Source organism: Dasypus novemcinctus, chromosome 31, assembly GCF_030445035.2.
Source record: "Dasypus novemcinctus isolate mDasNov1 chromosome 31, mDasNov1.1.hap2, whole genome shotgun sequence".
In the NCBI taxonomy this organism is placed as follows: Eukaryota; Metazoa; Chordata; class Mammalia; order Cingulata; family Dasypodidae; genus Dasypus; species Dasypus novemcinctus.
This window is the reverse complement of record NC_080703.1, coordinates 45,440,843-45,464,722: the sequence shown is the minus strand read 5'-3', so window position 1 is coordinate 45,464,722 and position 23,880 is coordinate 45,440,843.

Below are 23,880 nucleotides of genomic sequence, written 5' to 3'. Positions count from 1 at the left end.
ATGCTTCTCCAAACTCAAAAAAAAAAAAAAAAGGGGGTGTGGAACAGAAAATTGAACCTGTGCTTTTTTGGTTCCTCTGTGTCTCCCACCAAAGCTCTCATACTCACAGAGTCAGTCCAAAACTGGAGGGCTAGAATAATCACGGACCTCAGGGAGTGCTAGATTCGTGAATGGGAAGTACAGAATATTGCAGACTCAAGGTATGTGTGTCTGTGGAGCATGGGCTATGGGGGCTTAGGGGACACAGACCTGGGGACCACGCTTCTGGGGAACACAGGGCTTGGGAATGCCACCACACCACCAACAGTTTTCAGGGAACACTGCAGCAGCCAGCCCTAGAGGGAAGGGTTCCATCTCCCCACAACTTCCAACCTCTGTGCTAGAAACCCAAAATTCTACCTTTAGCAAGCACTACTTCTGTCACAGTCTCTCCAAGTCAATGTCCAGACACCTCCTGCCTTGCAAGCCCCTAAAACAGCCCACTCCAACAGGATTCCAACCCTACTCAGCTGCTTCTTTGCAGGAGACTTTATGAGGTGCACTCACTCTGACACCATCTTGCCCTGCTTCAATCTGTATTCTTCCTGATATTTTTTATTAATTCCAAAAATAGGCATTGGATTATGTTTCTGAACTGGTCTTTTCCTCTAGGTATATTAGGTTATGATGGATCCAGAGGTTTCACTTTTAGTTGATTAAATAATGATTAAGGCTTTGATTGGGCCACATCAGTAGAACCTTGAGTCCCTGCGCTCTTGGTGGGGGGGGGTGGGGAATCACAGAGAAACTGCACCACAGAAAGGGAGGTTAGAGTTTTGAAATGAAAATTGGGAAGTAAATATAAAAGGGAAGAACACAGAGGAATAGAGACTGCTCCTTAGGCATGGCAGAGGCCCTGAGAAGCGAGGCAAGCCATTTGCCTGAGAGTTTGCAGCTGCAGAGACCAAAGCCCTGAGCAGCTGAGCCTGGAGAGAAACAAGACCCAGGAAGCCTTACAGATGTCAGCAGCCACCTTGCTCCAATACATGGCAACAGACTTTGTTGAGGGAAGTAAGTTATGATTTATGGCCTCATAACTATAAGCTTCTACCCCAAATGAATACCCTTTATGAAAACCAGCTGACTTCTGGTATTTTGCATCAGCATTCTTTTGGCTGACTAATACAGGCATCAAGGCCCAGAGAGTGTGTAGCTCAAGTTATGTAGAGGGGAGGGGAGACAAGTCAGGACCCGTGGTAACTATTAGGCAAATTAATTACTTCAGTGAAAGCAACCACTCAAAAAAAAAAAAAAAAAGGAATTAAATTTAAATTTTGAGGGTTGATGAAATGAGGACATCCTCCAGAAGGAAATTAGGTAAGAATGCAAATAACACATTTGTATCTCACACTATAATTTTTTAAAAATTTTATTTATTGTCTTTTTTAAGGACACTTAAATAACACAGAATGTTACAATAAAAATATAAGAAGTTCCCATATGCCCCATTTCCCATACCCCCACCTCTCCCATAGTGACATCTTCTTTCATTAGTGTGTTACATTCATTGTATTTCGTGAATACATTTTGAAGCACTGCCACACTGCATGGACCATAGTTTACATTGTAGTTCACACTCTCCCCCAGTGCATTCAGTGAGCTATGGCAGGATAGACAATGCCCTGCATATGTCCCAGTAATATCATGCAGGACAACTTCAAGCCCTGAAAATGCCTCCATATCACATCTCTTCTTCCCTCTCCCTGCCCTCAGCACCTACCATGGCCACTGTCTCCACATCAATGATACAATTTCTTCCATTGCTAGAGTCACAATACAGCTTGGATTCAGTCCTAGAAATCTCTAGTTGCTTAACACCAGGTGCATCTCACTTTGATCAGTCACTGCTTTGGATAAAGGCATTGGCTCCACAAGGCTTGTGAGGCTCCCAGCACTGCTGAGAGTGGCTGCTGGTGACCCTACAGTGGGGTGAGACTGTGGTGGGGGTCCAGGGCCTGCAGGCCTGAGGCCACTGCAGAGATCACAACACCTGGTACAGTCTTTCACAACCCCTGGCATTGCCCACTGAGGCCCCGGATCTGCCAGAGCTGGGTTCAACTGTGAAGCCCATGCTCCCTGGTGTCCACCTGGCAGTTATAAGTGTCTGGGTAGCCCACCACTGAGGCAAGGAGGGAATCACCTCCAAACCCAGCAGCATGTGTACTCCCCTCAGTGCTGTGCAGAATGGGAGAGGAAGGAAACCAGTCTTCAGGCTGCGAATAGGGACAGTGGAAATGCCTGGTGGCCAGGTAGGGTGACCTCCATTCCCATTGCCTCTGCCAGCCTCACTTTTGAGGCTGAGATGTGGCAGAGGCATCAGTAGAGGGCATACCTATGCCAAACAGGAGCACAGGGCTCATCGTAATTTTGATTTGCATTTCCTTAATAGCTAGTGATATTGAAATGATGTATTTTTGTATGTCCTTCTTGGACATTTGCATTTCTTCTTTTGGAAAATATCTATTGAAGGGTTTTGCCCATTTTAAAATTGGATAGTCTTATCATTGAGTTGTAGCACCTTTTTATTAAAGGTGGGTATGACACTCTTATCTATAAGTGGTTTTCATCTTACCTTTTTATATTCCTTTAAGTAGTCTTGAACGTTGTTCTAGGGAGCACTTTGGTGTTACTGAGCAGTGCTCTTAATCTATGTTTGGTGGGCCCAGAGCAGCTCTTAGTCCAGGGCTGGTTTTTGATTTGCTGTGGACTTGCTGTGAGACTTCACTAAAGTTCCTCCATTTATCTTTTTGGAGGATGAAGCAAATGCTAGCGTCACTGTGCAATTACTACTTGCCTATTCTCTCAGTAACTCTAGGATGTTGGCACTTATATTAGCTTTCATTTTGCAGATGTGGAATCAGGGGCAGAGGACAGCTAGAAAGTTGTTCAAGAAAGAGACAAACTGGGATTTGAAGTTAGGCTGCTAATACCCATTCTGTGTCTTCACAGCTACTCTCTATTGCTCCCCCAGGAAATGCAAACCCATGATGCAGGGATCTCTAGGGACTTCCTTCCTCTGAGCTCCTCTGGTTCTATATTTGCCCACAGATACCTGTGAGTTTGTTGTTGAGCCTGCCCTGCCCAGTTGCTAGTTGCCTTTTCATTCAATTCTAAAACCCCATTCCTGGTTTGAGGTTTAAACTATAAAACCACATACCCACTATCACAAAAATTTAAATAATTGATTGTGATCTGGAGCCTGAAGACCTGTCCATGTGGTCTTGGGAAAGTCACCTCCTTTGTGAGCCTTGGTTTTCATGAAATTTAGCTGTGAATTCAGACTTTTCCTTTCAACATTATGGTTTTTGATTGTTACGTATTTTATTTACATATTTATTTATGTATTTGATACTGTCACATGGTGCTGATGTAATTCCATATTTTGAACTTGAAAATTCAATTTTCTAGTAGTTGGTCAAAGGATTCCTCAGCAAGAGAACAATATTATCCCAATTTCTCCAGACCTGTATATAGGCAACCATTGTGCTGGGTCAGGACGTGGCACTTTCAAATGTTATTTGGAAGGATCCCCAAATTCCTGAGGTGGCTGCCATGACTTGAAGAAGGTCCTGTGACTCTAGTGCTGGGGAGGTCAGATGGTTAGACTCAGTTCCTGGCCAGGTTACTGATACTGAAGTGCACATTTGTCTGTGTGATTGTTAAGCTCATGTCTCAAATGGGCCTGGTAATGGTGCTTGTTAGTTTGGCCACAAAAGCACTGGCTTGATTGTTACTGTGAAGAAATTTTGTGCACTTCAATTAATGATAAGTTGACTGCATTAAATGCTATTTACACCTACAATCAACTAAGGAGATATCCTTGAACAATGAGAGGTGTCTTATCCAATCAAAAGAAGGCATTACATGGAGAAGTCATGATTTCAGCAGTTAGAAGAGAGAATTGACACCACTATTTCAGCCAGCCAGTTCTCCCAGGGAAATTATCTTGGCCCACATCAGACTTCCTGTTTTGCAGGCTGCCCTATGGAATCCAGACTTGTGCAACCCCACAGTTGCATGAGACAATCTTAGAAAATTCCGTAATATTTATAATAATCTCCTGTCAGTTCTGTTTCCTTAGAGAACACTGACTAATATACTCCCAGAAATGTGGCTTGTGTGTTTGCTTCAGTAAACCAGGAAAGGTTCACTGGCCCTTCTCAATTCTCCTGCTTAAAGTAAACATCCACCCTGCATAATTTCACACTTGAAGGACCATAGAGAACAGATAGCTAATTCAAATTGACAGAGTACATGAATAAACCAAAACTCAACATCCTGGCTGGAGTAGAATACAGAATTTAATATTTTATTCAAGTATAAGATTTGCTATTGACAAAAAATAAATTTACCCCTACATGATAGGTAATTTTTTAATAGAAAATATTCAATAATCCTCTCATCCTCTCAAATATACCCTCCAACAAACCATGTCTCATGTGGTCCTATAAACCTCAGGAAGCAGTGGTTTGTGGCTCCTGCCAGGCTTGAGATTTAACATGCATGGGCCTGGCATGTGCCTTCCTCAGTTTTGAATCTCTAACTGAATGGTAATGACTTCTCCCTTCTTCCCCAGGGGTGGGGAACTAGGGTGAGTGTGGGCACAGAAGCGGTCACTCCTGATAGGTTCTGATGGTAGAATGTTTGGTCCACCTTAGAGAGGCTAGAGTTGAAGAGGCAGTTATGGGACCACTGGGAATCTCATGGGTGAGAAAAAGTCCAGTGCTCCCTATGGCAGCAAGAGGTCCACTGGAGTGAAGGACAGCTTGTGGAGAGTATCAAGGGTGAAACTGGAGTAAGGGGGAGGTCCAGCCTGGATGGTTGTGAGAGAAATGCCAGGCTGGATTGGCATATTCTGGTTTGGGACAGCTAACCCTCCTGACCAGTCAAACCAAGAAGGGTGATCCTGGAGTTGGCAGGTACCAGAGCCTGTTAGTGGTTGCTCTTAGGGAACTTGAGTCCCTTCTTATTCCTCTGAAGAGTGGTTGAGCAGGCTTCTTTAATGATATTGTGCCCAGTGGGAAAGGTCTGCTTGATCAGGAGGAATGGTACTGATGAGACCATTGAGTAACAGACTTTGGCACTGTAAGACATCTTCAGCTCTGGTGGAGATGGGCAGAGGAGTGATCAGCTGTGCTACCAGGGGCCACATACCACCCCATCTCTTCTGTTACCCATGAGGCCAGTCTGAGTCAGAGATATGAGTCACCCAATCCAGATGCAGAACCACCAAGGACCCACTCTGGTTGACACCTACCAAAAGTCAAGACACAATAAACTTTGAACCCAAGGCATCTTGTTTAAAAGTGACCAGCCTCCACCACTGGCAACCTCGGACTGGAGCTGCCAGAGGGCCTTCCAATCTGGTTACCCCACCCCCCACCCCCCAATATCTTCAATTGATGGTGATCTTGGAGTTGGAATATGCCTTATAGAATGCAGATGTATCCCCTGAATCTCACACTAAATGGCACAAGGCTACTGAAACCAAGAAAAAGGCAGGCTAAGGTCAAGCCTCTTGAGCAGGGAGCCAGGGAGGTCTCTACTCCTTGGGGAACCTCACAGAGAACAAGGCCTTCTTATCTAAGCCAATTTCTCACCGGTATCCTCTGGCCTAGAACCTGCTATAAAGCAATGCTGGGCTGTAATTCCTATTCCCACCTCCAATGAATGCACCATTTTCTAAACCCACATCCCCACTAGGCCTCAATCTTCCTTTACTGTTTGACATGGTCCCATCCACCCTGGCCAACTCACCACCATGGTGATGGAAGAAAAGAGAAGATTTAAAATACATCTTCCAAGAAGAGTTGGGGCAAGATGGCATCTGAGTGAGTGTGCCTCATAATCTCTCCTGCAAAGAAGCAGCTGAGTAGGGTTGGAGTCCTGCTGGAGCAGGTTGTTTCAGGGGATTGCAGGGCAGATGTCTGGACATTGATTTGGAGAGACAGTTACAGAAATGGTGCTTGCTAGAGGTAGAATTCTGTGTTTCTGACACGGAGGTCAGATGTTGTGGGGAGGCGGGACCTTTCCCCCTAGGGCTGGCAGCCAGGGCAATCCCTGAAAACTATTGGTTGTGTGGCGGGGTTCCCAAGTCCTATGTTTCCTGGATGCAGTTCCCAGGTCTGTGTCCCCTAAGCCCCTGTAGCCCACACTCCACAGACCCACAGACCTTGAGTCCTCAATATCCTAGAATTCCCATTCCCAAATCCCATGCTCCCTATGGTCCATGATTACCCTAGCCCTTCGATTTTGGACTGACTTTGAGAGTGTGAGAGATTTGGTGGGAGACACAGAGGGGCCAAAAGAGCACAGATTCAATTTTCTGATTCCCCTCCACCCTTTTTTTTTTTTTTGAGCTTGGGGGAGCATACCAGCTGGCTTGGGAAGAGCCTGGGAAGAAAGAAGAGGCAAATCTGCTGAGAAAGCCCAATTTACCTAAACACCCTGGGATGGGAAATGGTGTGGGAGAAGGTGGAATCAGAAAATCAGTTAGCCCTCCCCTAGCACACCTAAGGAGATGTGCTTTCCAAGCTTCTAATAGCATATTTGGGGTTCCTGGTGAGGTGTGGGTGCTCTCTCACTGGAAATAGAGTCATTGTCTTCTGTGTTGAGTTGGTTCATCAAGAACCCACTTGAATCTCTTACCAGACCCCTCATGCAGCATTCCTGCTGCCCTGGGAGAGAGGGAAGTGAGGAAGGGAGAAAAGGGGAAATGTCAGATTCCTAAGCATTTTATTTAACTGCAAAGGGGATTCCTTGCTTGACACTTTGGGTTTTATTTGTTGGTTTGTCTTCTTATTTTTCCTTCATCTTTATGCTCCCAAGGCCCTTTATCCTTTCTTTTCTTTTTCTTTATCTTGCTTGCTCCCCTCTTTTCCCCCCATTTTTTTTCTTTTTCTTCCTTTCTCTTCTTTTTTATATTTTTATATTTTTTATATATTAGGTGCTGCAGGGAGCACTTCACATTTGCTGTGTTTCCTGATCCTCCATTTCCTCCTTTTTGTGTGTATTGATTTTGTCCACTAACACTATCCCCTTTGCTCTACATCTTTATATTCTCCATCATTTATGGTTTCTCTTACATTCCACCTCTCTTTGCTTGGCTCCCAGTTTTTCTGAATTTTTATTTCTAATACCTTTGTTACATTTTCTGTCTTTTATTCGCTCTTAATATTATTGCCTTTTTTCTCTTTCCCTCTCTCCTGAAAACACTGGCCTTTTAATTCATACTATACTCCTCACAATATTCAGTTGACTTTCTCATTATAGGTACTCTACTTACTGTTATAATTCTATATAGCTTACATGACAATATCCATTATCCTAGATCTCACATGGTTCCTCTGTTAATATTTACTATCAATACTACTATTACACATTTTCTTTTCTTACTCATTTTGCTTTCTCTGGCCCTAATATTTTCCTTCAGTGAACTTAGCCAGCAACAAGAAAATAGAATAAGAAGAACAAAGTGTCAAAGAGAAGACATAATATGGACATAAAAACAACAACTAATTAAACCTCAGGACTAGACAAAGAAGCTAAGGAACAGATTAAACACTTCAAGATAAGATGAGGACCAGACAGCAACAAAAAACTACAAACCAAGCCAATAATCAGGAAAACATGCTCCAATCCAATGAACAAGGTAAAAATCAGGAAGAGGAGCAGAACATCGAACAAGTAATTAAAACTCTCAAACATATATTCGGGACCAATTTGGTAAAGTGAAAGAACAGTTTAAAAATATGAAGAAAACACTTGGAGAGAATACAGAAGAAATTGCAATCATACACCAAAAGATAATGGATGTGATGGTGATGAACAGCACAATTCAAGAAATCAAAACTACACTCTCAGCAAATAACAGCAGATTAGAAGAGGCAGAGGAATAAATTAGTAATGTGGAAGACAGTACATCTGAAATAAAACAGATAGTAGAACTAATTGATAAAAAGATAGAAAAATTCAGCAGGGACTTAGGGACTGAATCACAATTCAAAATGCACAAACATACGCATTATAGGCATTCCAGAAGGAGAAGAAAAGGGAAAGAGGACAGAAGCGGTTTTGGAGGTAATAATGGAAATTTAGAAAATTTCCTAAATCTATTGAGGGAGATTGATGTACATGACCAGGAAGCACAATGCACACCAAACACCATAAATCCCAACAGGCCTACCCGAAGATATACACTTGTCAAATTATCCAATACTCAAGGCAAAGAGAAAATTCGAAAAGCAGCAAGAGAAAAGAGAACCATTATATACAAAGGAGGCTCCATAAGATTAAGAGCGGATTTCTCATCTGAAACCATGGAGGCAAGAAGGAAGTGGTATGATATAGTCAAGGTACTAAAAGAAAACAATTTCAAACCAAGAATACTCTACCCAGCTAAACTAGCATTCAAAAATGATGGTGAGTTCAAAATATTCACAGAGAAACAGATATTGAAAGAGTATGCCAACAAGAAACCTCCCCTTCAAAGAATACTAAAGGGAGTTCTGCAGGAAGAAAGGAAAAAACAGGAGAGGCAATGTTGGAGGAAAGTGTAAGAGCAACTAAAAAGAGAAAAAGAGAAAAATCAAAGAAAATATGACAAACAAAAATCCAAAGAAAATGTCACAAATATAAATAATTCCTTGAAAATAATCACTGAATGTCAGTGGATTAAACTCACCTGTCAAGATACTCAAACTGGAAGATGGATAAGGAAATATAACCCATCTATATGCTGTCTACAAGAAACACACCTTAGACCCAAGGATTCAAGGAGGTTGAAAGTGAATGGCTGGAAAACAATCTTACAAGCAAACAATAACCAAAGAAAGGCAGGAGTAGCTATATTAATATCAGACAAATTAGATTATAAATTCAAAACAATTGTGAGAGACAAAGATGAGCACTACATATTAGTGAAAGGGATAATCTTTCAAGAAGAATGAACAATCATAAATATTTATGTTCCTAAGAAGGGTGCCTCCAAATACGTGATGCAAACACTGGAAAAACTAAGAGAAAGAATAGATGCCTGTACATTTTAGTGGGGGACTTTAATGCACCACTATCAACTTTGAACAAAACATCTTGAAAGAGAATCAATAAAGAAACAAAATTGTTGAACGCTATATTAGAGGAGCTGGACCTAATAGATACCCAGAACATGACACCCAAATACAGCAAGATATACATTCTTCTCAAGGGCACATGGATCACTCTCAAAGATAGACCACATGTGAGGTCACAGGAAAAGTCTCAATGAATTCAGAAAGATCAAAATCACACAAAATAATTTCTCTCACCACAGTTGAATGAAGCTGGAAATCTGCAATGGCCAGAGACCCAAATTTGTCAACAAGTTATGGAATTTAAACAACACACTCTTAGAAAAACAGTGGATCAAGGAGGAAATCTCAAAAAAAATTAATAACTACCTTGAAACTAATGAAAATGATAACACCATATATCCAAACTTATGGGATGCAGCAAAAGCAGTACTGAGAGGGAAATTGATGGTGAAAAATTCATACATAAAAAAAGAAGAAAGAACTACAATTGAAGAACTAACTGCACACTTGCAGGAATTAGTAAAAAATCAACAACTAGGTAACCTCGAAGGAAGAAGAAAGAAAGAAAGAACAAAGATCAGAGCAGAACTAAATGAAATGGAGAATAAAAAAGCACTTGAAAAAGTAAACAAAACCCAGAGCTGGTTCTTTGAGAAGATCAAAACAATTGACAAACCCTTACCTAGACTAACAAAAAAAAAAAAAGAGAGAGAAGATGCAAATTCACAAAATAAGAAATGAGAAAGGAGAGATCACCACTTACCCCACAGAAATAAAGACTATCATAAGAGGATACTTTGAAAAACTATATTCCAACAAGAAGGGCAATTTAGAGGAAATGGTCAAATTCCTAGAACCACATAAGCAGCCTACAATGATGAATGAAGAAATTGATGATCTCAACAAACCAATCATAAGTAATGACATAGAGAGTCATTAGAAACCTCCCAACTAAGAGGAGCCCTGGGCCAGATGGCTTCACAGATGAATTCTACTAAACATTCTGGAAAAATCTAACACCAATCTTGTTGAAACTTTTCCAAAAAATCAAAACAGAAGGAACATTGCCTAACTCATTCTATGATGCCAACTTTACCCTAGTACCAAAGCCAAATGAAGATACCACAAGGAAGGAAAATTATAGACCAATCTGTCTAATGAACCTAGACATGAGAATCCTCAACAAAATACTTGCTAATCATATTCAAAAACACATTAAATGAATTATACACCATGATCAAGTGGGATTCATTCTTGGTATGCAAGGATGGTTCCACATAAGAAAACCAATTAATGTAATACACCATATAACTAGATTGAAGGGAAAAAAATCACATGATCATATCTATAGATGCAGAAAAAGCATTTGACAAAATAAAGCACCCTTTCTTGATAAAAACACTGGAAAAATCAAAATAGAAGGAAACTTTCTGAATATGATAAAGGGTATATATGAAAAACCCACAGCTAACATCATTTGCAATGGTGAAATCCTAAAATCTTTTCCTCTAAGATCATGAACAAGACAAGGATGCTCACTTTCACCCCTTCTTTTTAACATAGTCTTAGAGGTACTTGCTCAATCATTGAGGCAAGAGCCAAATATAAAAATGATCCAAATAGGTAAGGAAGAATTCAAAATTTTGTCATTTGCAGAGGACATGATCCTACACATTGAAAACCCTAAGAAGTCTACAAGAAAGCTTCCAGAACTCATAAAGGAGTTCAGTAAATTTGTAGGTTATAAGATCAATGCACAAATATCAGTAGCATTTCTGTACACCAATAATGAGCAATCTCAGGAGGAAATCAAGAAACAAATACCCTTTACAGATAGTGAATAAAAAGTCAAATACCTAGGAATAAATTTAACTAAAGATGTAAAAGACTTATACACAGAAAACTATGCAACACTGTTCAAGGAAATCAAAGAAGACCTAAATAAATGGAGGAATATTCCCTGGTCATGGATAGGAGACTAAATATTATTAAGATGGCTATCCTACCAAAACTGACCTACATATTCAATGCAATCCCAATAAAAATCAACACAGCATTCTTTAATGAACTAGAGAACCTAACTATGAAATTCATTTGGAAAGGAAAGAGGCCCCAAATAGCCAAAGACATTTTGAAAAAGAAAATGAAATTGGAGGAATTACACTACCTGACTTCAAAACATACTACAAAGCTACAGTAGTGAAAACAGCATGGTATTGGCGCGAGGATAGACACACTGACCAATGGAACCAAACTGAGAGTTCTGATATAGATCCTCATATATACAGCCTTATGGTATTCAACAAAGCCACTAAACCCTCTCAACTGGGAGAGAATGGCCTCTTCAACAAATGGTGCCTGGACTGGATATCCATATGTAAAAGAAAGAAAGAGGATTATCAACTCACACCTTATACAAAAATCAACTCAAGATGGTCAAAGACCTAAATATAAGAGCCAAGACCATAAAGACTTTGGAAAGCAAAAAGAAAACCATCTACAACACCTTGTACTAGGAAATGACTTCATGAACTTCACACCCAAAGGCCAAGCAGCCAAATAATAAACTGGACTTCCTCAAAATTAAGGCCTTCTGCACCTAAAAGGAGTTTGTCAAGGAAGTGAAAAGAGAGCCTACTCAATGGGAGAAAATATTTGGTAACCATATATCTGTTAGGAGACTAGTATCCTGCATATATGAAGAACTCCTATTCCTGTCTGGATAGAGCAATGACCCTTAACAAAAGAGAAATTAGAAGACTTGCAAATAATCATTAGAGAGCAACTAGCTGAAGGACATATTGAACCCTCAACAAGTCCTTGGAATTCAACATTGTTTGTCATAAAAAAAGAAGTCAGGTAGATGGAGAATCTCTGAGGAGTAAATAAAGTATTGGAGCCTATGGGTCCTTTGCAACCTGGACTGCCCTCTCCTTATATGATTCCCAAAAATTGGAAACTCAAAATAATAGATTTAAAGGACTGTTTTTTTACAATTCCTTTACAAGACCAAGATAAAGAAAAATTTGTTTTTACTGTGCCAAGTATAAATCATATGTAGCCTACTGCAAGATACAAGTGGACTGTATTACCATAGGGCATGATGAATAGTCCTACTTTATGTCAACATTTTGTAAGTCAACCTTTACAATGAGTTCAAGAACAATTTCCTTTACAATATATAATTCACTATATGGATGAAATTTTATTTGCTGCAGAATCAGATAAACTTTTACAGCAAGTATTTGAACAAGCTGTGCTACAGTTATCTGAATATGGTTTGTGTATTACTCCAGATAAAGTACAAGATACATATCCTATGGATTATTTAGGGTATAAATTACAAAAAAACACTATTACCCCAGCAAAAATATCTGTAAAAAGAGATCATTTACAGACTTTAAATTATTTTCAAAAATTATTAGGGGATATTAACTGATTTCATCCTACTATTGGTATTCCTTAATTACCAATTACAAAATTTATTTCATATTTTAGAAGGAAGCTCAGATCTAAATAGCCCTAGGACGTTAACTGCTTTAGCAGAACAAGAATTACAATTAGTGGATCAATGGATATCTCAAGTTTTTACTCCAAGAATTGATCACCACTTGCCTATGCAACTGCTTATTTTTCCTACCAAGTATTCTCCTACTGGACTTACATATCAAACAGATTAATTATTGAATGGCTCTATCTTCCAAATAAAGAAAATAAAAAATTGTTAACTTTTATAGAGAAATTATGGATTTAATATTCAAAAGAAGAAAGCATGTAAAGAAATTGTGTGCAAAGGACCCTGATATTCTTATACTACATTAACAAAAAAGGAGATAAGTCATTCATTAGAAAATAGCATGTGTATGCAAATAGTCCTTGCTGACTTCCTGGGACAATCATTTCCCACAAAATAAACTTGTACAATTCTTCAAAATGAAACCTTTTGTATGCAATCAAATAATTTCTGATGTCCCGATTGATGGACCTAATTATTTTACAGATGGTAATAGAAAAGGAAAAGCAGGTTATCATGGACCTACCACTAAAATCTTACAAGAAACTTATCCTACTCCCCAATAAGCTGAGATGGCAGCTGTTATTCAGTTATTACAGGATGTAACTCAGCCTATTAAAGTCATAACTGATTCAGGATATGTCTGTTTTTCTGTACAAAAGGTTCTTGATGTTAATATATATGGAACAGAATCTATTGATGTATTATTGTCCTTACAACAGGTTCTTCAAAAACGTCAACAAAAATTATATATTACACACATTCAAGCTCATAACAATTTACCTGGACATTTGGTCCATGGAAATCAAACCATAGATCAGTTCATTACTCCTGTTACTTCCTTATCTCCTTCCGCTTTTCATCACCTCACTCTTACAAATGCAAAAGGTCTGAAACATTATTTTCCTTCACTTACTGCACGGCAACGCAAGTTTATAATTCAACAGTGTCTCTCTTGCTCTGCTTCTTCTCATATATCTTTACCAATGGGAGTAAATATATGGGGACAATATAGTGGATAAATATGGCAAATGATTGTCACTCATTATTCAGCCTTTCATCATTTTTCTTATATGCATGTTACTGTGGATATTTATAGTGATTTTACATGGGCTTCAGCATTGTCTGGTGAAACTGTTTCACATGTCATACAATATTGTATATTCTGTTTTAATATCATGGGCATTCCTACTCAAAACTGACAATGCACCGTCTTCTACAGCTGTAAATTTCAGAAATTTTGTACATATTGGGATATCTCTTTAGTACATGGTATTCTATATAATCCTCAAGGACAAGCTATAGTTGAAAGAAAAGTGCGACCTTAAAGGCATATCTTGCTAAATGTAAAATAAAAGGGGGAGATTACGAAGAGGAAATGTTTAATGTAAACCAACCGAAACAACCAAAAGCTGTTTTATTAAGGGTTTCGCTTACTTTGAATTTATTAAATTGTGATGAACAGGATAAATTAACTGCTGCTGAACGTTTCTGGTATAACCAATACAAGAAGGAACCGTTATTACAGCCTATTTTCTATTTGAATATTCATGTTAACCGCTGGTGTCAGGGACAAGTAAATGAGTGGGGTCGTGGCTATGCTCTTGTCATTACAGAAAATGGAACTGAAGAATGGATTCCTGTTCATCACATACATTATCGGGATTAGCTGTGTGAGTAATTCCATGAATTATACTTATTGGGCTTATATTCCCAATTCACCCTTATTGCAAACAGTAATATTCTCCTCTTCCCGGTTTTCTTAACAATACTGGTTATTTTCCTGGTCCATATGATGATCGGTTGCCTTTGCAACCTATGGAGGAAGGTCTATTCTATAATGTGTCCTTACCTGTGCTCCTTTTGTCTCAGTGCTTCTTTAGAACTTTGTGTGAAACCTCAAGTTCGATATGTATATTTTTTTCAGCAGGGCAACTTATCCATCATCTCCTATGTGTCCTTAAGTGTGACTCATGGACGTTCTTCCAATCGTTCTTGTGTAGGAATAAAATCTGGCCACACAACAGGTTGGGTATACTGTGCTATATCAGATCATTCTACTATCACAAGTGATTCCTTTGGTATCATATTTGATGGTACCCCTATGGGGTACCCCGTGGGTGACAGTAATGGAAATTTTACAGGGAAACAAATATCAATAAGAAATGCCACTACAGGTAAATGGCTTCCTAATCCTCGATTGGAAGCAAAAGGATTTCCTGATCAAAATACCTTATGGAGATGGATTTTAGCTATGGCTTCAACGAATGTTTGGATGGCCCCTGTTAATGTTATTACTAAAAAAAAGCAACTTTTAGTACATCTACTCATAGCAGTGTTCATATTCAAGTTTGTGTGTATGATCCTGTGGTATTTGTTGTTGGAAATTTTACTTTTAATAATTCTCTGTTTATTTGTAAGGATTGTAAGCTATTTACTTGTCTAAGGCCAGGAACATGGAATTTTCTACAGCATCCAAATAGCAGCGTTATTCTCACTAGAAGATGACTTGGAGTCTGGCTTCCTGTTGATTTGGAAAGATCCTGGCAGCTGTCAGTGGAACCTAGTGTAATTTGGGCTTTCCACATCATTACATTAAAAGGACAAAAAGATTTATTGGATTGTTAATAGCAGAAATTATTGGACTCATAGGTATTATTACTGCAGCTAGTGTTGCTGGCATTGCTTTGCATAATGGGATAAAAACAGCAACATACATGCAAGCTTGGCATAGAAATTCCTCAGATATGTGGCAAAGTCAAACAAAAATCGATTTGGAATTATCTAACCATGTTAATGATCTCAAAAGACTGTAACACATATTGGGGAACAGTATATAATATGCAAATGCAATTAGCTTTAAAATGTGATTATAATCAAAGTACTTTTTGTGTTACTCCTTTAAAGTGGAATGATTCAGAGGAATGGAATAGTATTAGAAAGTATTTGTCAGTCTATCAACATTCTAATATAACTCAGCAAATTCAGGCATTGCAACAGAAGCTATATTAATGTCTCAATCAAATTTAGAGATAGAAACATCAGATATGTGGAATGAAAAGACTAAAGAATTAAAATCATTAAATCCTGTCTCTTGGTGGAAACAATGGATTCCTATGTTTCATGACTTTATCATGTACTGTTTACTATTTTTAGTGATACTAATACCATGGAAATCTTGGTTGGTGGCAAAACATCATATGGAATGACATTCTGCATGTCTAGCCATATTAAGACAACAATAACCCCCCATAGCAGGCACTTAACTCGTAATCAATGATGGGTAAGATCTTCAGAGGAAGACAACCTAAGACAGGCACAGTTACCTTGCTATAAAAAAAAAGGGGGAACACGTTGGAGTATTAGCTAGCGTAAAGCATGCTGGGATACTTGACATGACTGCTTTAATCAGAAATGTTTTCAGTTGGCATGGAAATAAATGGATCAGAAAGAAGTCAGTGAAAGAAGATGGTGACTTCTTGTTTCTCATTGTGTAGGTACATATTAAGATCAATGTGTGTAGCGTATGCCAAGTTTTAAATTATAGCATTACTAGGTCCTTTTTGCTAAACAAAACATTGTTTGGAATTGTACAAATACTATAACTTGGTACCATAAACTTGCCAGTAGCAATTGTTCTGATCTCCTGAAGCCCAGTCTGCATGATTTTTTCATTTCTTCTTGAGTCACCATTGACACTATGTCTTGAAAATAAAAAGACAAGCAACCCATTTAAAAAATGGGAAAAAGATTTGAACAGATACTTCTCCAAAGAAGATATACAAATGGCTAAAAAAACACACAAAAGGATGCTCAACATCACTAGCTGCTAGGGAAATGAAAATCAAAACTACAATGAGATACCATTTTACTCCCATAAGATTGGCAACTATGGAAAAACAGAAGACTACAAGTGCTGGAGAGAATGTGGAGGAATAGGAACACTCATTCACTGCTGGTGAGAATGCAGAAGGATCCAGCCATTCTGGGGGACAGTTTGGTGGTTTCTCAAAAAACTAGCTATATAAAAATGTAAAGAACTGTGTATCCTAAAGTATGCACCATAATGTAAACACAGATGTCACCTTGTTAGAAAGCTAATGTCTCAGACTCTGTACATCACTTTAAGTAAATATGATATGAATAGGGCGTAAGAGTATCACTGTGGAAGGGAAAAGGTTTTCTGGTGGATGTGTGGGAGTGCTGTATATTATATATATACATTGCTGTGGTCTAGGACTCCTGTGAAGAAAAGCTGAATAATTAGGGGGGGGGGGGGAAAAAAATAGGATGTGGAATTTTTTCAAGTCAACATTCTTTATCTAAGTTCTTTATCTAACTTTATCCAAGTTCTTTATCTATCCTTTAAACTCATCGCTATATGCCATTCCCTAATAAGGGACCATGACATTATATTGGGCTTCAAATTTCGGGGAGTTCTGGATCACAGAGTGTTTCAACAATGGCAATGGAGGGATACTGGTATGGGATACCAATGACAGGTGATATATGACTGACAGGGAGCTGTACAGAACATATGTCCAGGGTGCATGGTAATGTTTGGATATACTCATAGTGGCAACAATTAAAAACCACAGTAGGGGGGGTACTGGGTTCCTGGCCAGTGGTGCTCTGTCGTGGTCCCTAGGGGAGCAGCGACAGTCTCCCAGGTACAGTGGTGGGGACCGGGAGGGAGTGAGGGTTCAACAGTGAGCCCCTGATACTAATGACTATGCTTGTGAGCTGATAAACCCAAAATAATAACAAGGCCTAGAGCAACTTTGTGCCTGGGAATTTCCTTCTGTCAGCCTTCATGTTACTCAAATGTGGCCAGTCTCGAAGCCAAACTCAGCATGTAAATGCAATGCCTTCCCCCCAGCGTGGGACATGACACCCGGGGATGAGCCTCCCTGGCAACGAGGGACCACTATCAACTACCAACTGATGATGCAACTGGAAAATGACCTTATACGGAAGGTTCAATGCGGATCAGCAGAATATCCATGTCTACATAAAATACCATGACTTTAAAATGCTGTTTGACCTAAAGTAAGGGGGAAATGGAAAGGAGAAATGAGTTTATATGGCTACGAGTTTCTAAAAAAGAGTCTGGAGGCTGGCAGAAGGTTTGCCCTCATGCACAACTGAGCAGAGTCAGAGAGACAGATAAAGCAGATACAACCCCCAGATATTGGTTCCTTTGAGGGCTAAAGAGACCCATGGGAGTTATGGTCATGGCCGATGGGGTTAACTACCAGGGCAGATGGCCCCTCTTTGGAAATGGTGTTTATGTGTGATGAATCTGGACTCAGATGGGATCTCCCTTCATAAGACTTTCATGCTAATGTGCTGGAGGTGCAGTTAATGTTGGGGTTTAAGATATATTTAGGGGATTTGAATCTCTGGACTGACAATGTGATGGCCAGATCCTGAGCCTCAACAGACTCCAGCACCTTCAATCTGATTTATTGGACTTACCACACTCAGCTAAGATGGAGGTGAAGAAGGACAACCACCACACCATGGAGCCTAGAGTGATTACAACTGAAAATGGGAGGATTGCATCCAGCATCCAGGTGGAATCTGAGCCTCCTCTTGACATAAAGGTGCAATGGACACAACCAATCCAGTGTCCACATAGAAGAGGTGGCATTGGATTGGGAAAAGTGGACATAATGGACAAAGGGTATGGGGAAAGGCAGGAAGAGATGAGAGGTGGAGGCGTCTTCGGGACATGGAGCTGCCCTGGATGGTGCTTCAGAGGTAATCACCGGACATTGTAAATCCTCACAGGGCCTACATGATGGAATAGAGGAGAGTATGGGCCATGATGTGAACCAATGTATATGAGGTGCAGAGGTGCCCAAAGATGTACTTACCAAATCCAATGGATGTGTCATGATGATGGGAACGAGTGTTGTTGGGGGGGGGGAGAGGGGGGGTGGGGGGGGTGGGGTTGAATGGGACCTCACATATATATTTTTAATGTAATATTATTACAAAGTCAATAAAAAATAAAAAAATTAAAAAAAAAAAGACACAGAAAAAAAAAAAAAAACTAGCTATAGATTTGCCATATGACCCAGCAATTCCACTGATGAGTATATAACCATTAGAACTGAAAACAAGGACACAAACAGATATATGCATACCAATATTTATAGCAGCAATATTCATTATTGCCAAAAGTTGAAATCAACCCAAATGCCCATCAACAAATGAATGGATGATGCCTTATGGGGCGGCACCCTTCTTCTTCCTTCTCCCTGCACAGGCGCAGGGCAGAAAATTCCAGTCTGCCCTTTTCCCCTCCCCCGACAGCAGCAACAGCCAGGCGTGGGCAGAAAATTCCAGTCTGCCCTTTTGCCCTCCCCCGACAGCAGCAACAGCCCGGCGTGGGCGGGAAACTCAAGTCTGCCCTCCACCCCAGCAACAGCAGCCACCAATCCCTAAACCCTGCCCCTTCCCCCAGCAACAGCAACAGCCAATCCCTAACCACCACCCCTCCCCCGTCCAGTACCGCCCACTGACCTTTCACCGGCAACCAATCAGAACAGGGCGTGGCTTCGACCAATCAGCCTTCCCCAGCCCCTATAAAACTGTTGCCTCTCCCTCAGTAAAGGGGACTTGCGTGTTTACCTTGTCTCCGCGGTAGTTCTTCTGCCATGCGCCCTCCAGTCCTGAGAGCCCCCGACAAGGGCCTGGCCTCCCTTGTCCCCAGTTCATCGCCTGCTTCTCCGGGCGACCCCTTCATCGCCGGCTTCTCTGGGCGACCCCTTCGTCGCCGGCTTCGCCGGGCGACCCCGTCAGCCGAACCGCGCAACCCCTTGTGAGACCGATCCCTCGTCTGCTGCCGGACCGACCCCTCGTCCCAAGCGGGACCGACCCCTCGTCCAGAGCTGGACCGACCCCTCGTCCGCAGCCAGACCCCACCTCTACCGACCGAGCAAGCCGCAGCAAATGGATAAATAAAATGTGGTATATACATACAGTGGAATACTACTCGGCTTTAAGAACAAATACACTACAAACATATATAATAATATGGATGAATCTTGAGAACCTTGTGTTGAGCGAAGCAGCCCAGGCATTGAAGGACAAATACTGCATGGCCTTTGATATGAAATAAGTAAGCCAAGCTGTCTCAGAGAACTAGAGATTGGATGATAGGCTTAAAGGAATCTGGGGGGTAGAGGAAGGTTATGAGCTGACACCTACCTGGATGAAATCTGTGATAAGCTGGAGGTAAGTATTTGTACAAGGAAGGCACAGAATGGGGGCATAGGGATAACTTTTGGTGGGGCTTTGCGGGCTTGAGGGAGTCTAGGGATGGGAGGATAGGTAAGATGGCCCAAGAAATTGGTGGGGAGGATGGGGGAAACATTTGAAATAGGAGATTGTCATGTATGTGGTTGAAAGTATAATGTTGAGGAAACTTTTTCAAAAATATAATAAGGAAGGTTACCTCTTTAAGATGCTTAAAGGGGAGAAACTGACACAGGGCAGGCTTCTAGGGAGTGTGTGAGTGCTCATTTTGTCATATGGATTATATCATTGGGTGGAGACCCATACAATGAGAATGAAGGTATACCCACATCCTGGGGAGGACTGATGTTCTCAAATAGAGGGAATTGTATCTCTTGAGAGATTTAATGGCTCCCAGTGGGTTAGGGCAGTCGAGCATGTCAAACCCTCAACATTGTGTCAAGTATCTCTGACTATGATCTTTCAAGTAATGAAGATTGATTGTCACTGTGGTCCCTGAGGGGAGTGGGAAAGAAGTACTGAATAGATGGAATCAGTGTAACTGTGGTGAAATGGAAGTATTCCACAAGATTATGCAAAAGTGGATATAGGACATGTTAAATTACACCAAAAATGTATAATAGCTTATGGGATAAAATGTAAATCATAATGTGAAACATAAGATAACTAAAATTTTAGAAAAGTGTATAGTCTAAAATATAAACCATAATGTAAACCCAAGTATAACCTCGTTTGAAAGCTATTGTCTCAATATCTGTACAACGGTTGCAGCAAATATAATAAGAACATGTAAAAAGATCATTGCTGGGGAAGGAACAAAGTGTTTGATGCTGGATATGTGGGAGTACCACATATTGCATATATGAATTTTTGTGATCTAAAACCTTTGGGAATACAAACTTAATAATTAGAAAAGAAAAAGAAAGAATGTAGACACTGTGGAAGAAATGGAAGAAATTGCCTTGCCACTGTACATACAGGGCAACACTTATTGCAGTGATAAAAGGCAAAACATAAAAAAACAAAGCGTTTTAATTTTTTAATTTTTTGGTACCCCAATTATTTTTACTTTAATTTTTCTAAATTATTATGTTTTCTATATTTAACCTTTAAACCCATCACTATACTCCATTTTACTATTAATGGAACCTGGCAATATATTAGCCTTCACTTCAAAGAAGTTTTGAGCCACAGAGAGGTTCAACTATGGCAGTGGAGGAATACTGGTGTGGGGTGTTATTGATAGGGAGTACATTGTTGAGAGGGAGTTCTCCAAGGCATGTATACATGGTACATAAAAATGTTTGGATATTTTCAAAGGGGTTACAGTTAAAAATGACAACTGATGGAGTGCTGAGTTCCTAGCCAGGGGAGCTCTATCACATTCCCCAATGGAACAGCAACAATCACCCAAGTGCAATGGCTAAAATCAATAAAGAAGGATGGTCCAACAATTAGCCCTTGATACTAATGACTATGTTTGTGAGCCTGTGCACCTGAAATAAGAACAAGGTCTAGAGCTGCAGGGTGCCTAAAAGTTACCTCCTGAGAGCCTTCATGTCGCTCAAATGTGGCCACTCTTGAAGCTGAACTCAGCATGTAAATGCATTACCTTCTCCCCAGCATGTGACATGACGCCCGGGGATGAGCCTCCCTGGCACCAAGGGATTACTACCAAGTACCAGCTGATGATGTAACTAGAAAATGACCTTGAATAAAAGGGTCCACTCAGAGCAGCAGAATATCTCAGCCCACATGTAATATCAGGTGTTAAAATTGCTTTTTGGCCTTGAATAAAAAGGGGAAAACGGAAAGGACAAGTGAGTTTATATGGCTATGAGACTACAAAAAGGAGTCGGGAGGTTAACAGAGGGGTCACTCTTACACATGCCTCAGCAGGGTCCCAGAGACAGCCAAAGTAGATACAAGCCCATGTATTCATTCTTCTGAGGGCTACAGAAACCCACATGTTATATGGTCAATGCAGATGGAGTTCAGTGCCATGTCAATTGGCCCTACTTTGGAGATTGTGTTCCTGATTGTGATGGAGTTGGACTCAGATGTGATCTTTGTTCACAGGCATCTCCTGTTACTTTTCCTGGACCTGTGGTTGGCACTGAGCTTTGGTGTTTACTCAGGGGCCCTGAATTTCTGGACTGTCTATATGATACCCAGGCCCTGAGCATCAACAGACTTGCAACTCCTACCCTCTGGTTTATTGGACTTACCCCAGTCATCTAACAGGGAGGTGAAGGTCAACCACCACACAAGGGAGCCAAGAGTGCCTACAACTGCAAGCAGGAGAATTGCATCCATCATCCATGTGAAATCTAAACCCCTGCTCAATATAGAGGTGGAGAGGACATAACCATCCCAGGGTCCACAGGATGGAGGAATAGAGTATGGATTAGAGTGGACTTATTGATATTCTATTCTGGAGCTATTGTGTTTAATAATGGAAGAAAATGTATCATTGATGTGGAGAAAGTGGCCATGGTAGCTGCTGAGAGCAGGGAGAGGGAAGAAGAGATATGATGTGGGGGCATTTTCAGGACTTGTAGTTGTCCTGGGTGGTACTGTAGGGACAGATGCTGGACATTGTATGTCCTGCCATGGCCCACTGGGTGGACTGGGCAAAAGCATAAACTAGAATGTAAACCATTACCCATGTGGTGCAGCATTGCTTGAAAATGTATTCACCAAATGCAGTGAATGCCCCGTGATGATGAAAGAAGTTATTGATATGGGAGGAGTGGAGTGAGGGGTGTGTGGAGTATATGGGGACCTCATAAACAATAAATAAATAATAAATAAATAAATAAATAAATAAATAAATAAATAAATAAATAAATAAAATAAAACAAAATACATCTTCCAGAGAGTCAGGAATGGCACCCAAGGTTAATACCTGAGAAACCATGGTCAGCTCACCAAAAAGGAAAAAAAAAATTACCCTTTAAGCCCAGGGACGTAGTATGGGCTCTCACATTGACTGTTTCCTCACCCATTTGTGATGAGAAACTGGTACAGAAGTCATAAGTAACTGCTCCATAGACCCAGAACCTAGGCTGCCTGGTTTCATTTTTCTGTTGTGAATAATGACTTGGCTCCCCGGGGGCTCCAAATGGGATTTAGATCATTCTGCTTTATTATTAGCTTCATAAATGCATTGATTTTTATATTTGGGCCAACAGCAGTAATGATACTTATGGATGCACAGCACATCACATCTTGGCCAGAGGTCACAATGAGAGGGGAGCTTAAGGGCTAGGCCTCATGGCCAATGACCAAGTGGAGAATGCCTTTTTTTGCTGCTGTATGATGACAGCTTTCAACTAGGCTCCTCACTGCCTAGGTCACATTCGTGGAGGGTACAACTGTGGGAGACAGAGCCTGAAATGGGAATTTGTTGTGGGCACTAAGTGCTTCCTCAGGTTAGGTGGAGATGGGTGTAAGATACTGACCACTACCCTTTTGGAAGGTTTTCTGTGGGCAGAGTTCTCTGTCCTGGGTACTGAGATGTGGTGCTGGGGCCACCGCTCCCTGCTACCCTCTCCATTTAGCTCCCTGACTTATTTCAATCCTCTGAAATCAATTGTACCAGCCTTTAGTCCTCTGGATTGTCCTCCTTCAGGTTGTGCCTCTCCATTGCCCCATGGATCACAGCCAAAGCCCTATCTTGCAGGTCAGCTGGGGAATGTCAGAGGACAGACCATCAGTACTTGAGTCCTTTAGCCAGCTCCCTAAAGTGAAGTGGCCAGGACACCTTTAGAGCTGTGTCAGCACTGAGAGCAGGGCTGACTGACTTCTTATTCTTCCCTGGGAGACTTCCATGGAATGAGGAGGTCTTCTCCAAACCTTCATGTCCCAACTTCTTATTTTTAAAAATCCACTCTTTCTCACATTTACTTCCCCTGAGGCCTGAACCCTCTCCCTTTGTTCCTTACCCTGCCAGTTCCTATGGCCTTCAAGGACTCCACAGACTTAGGG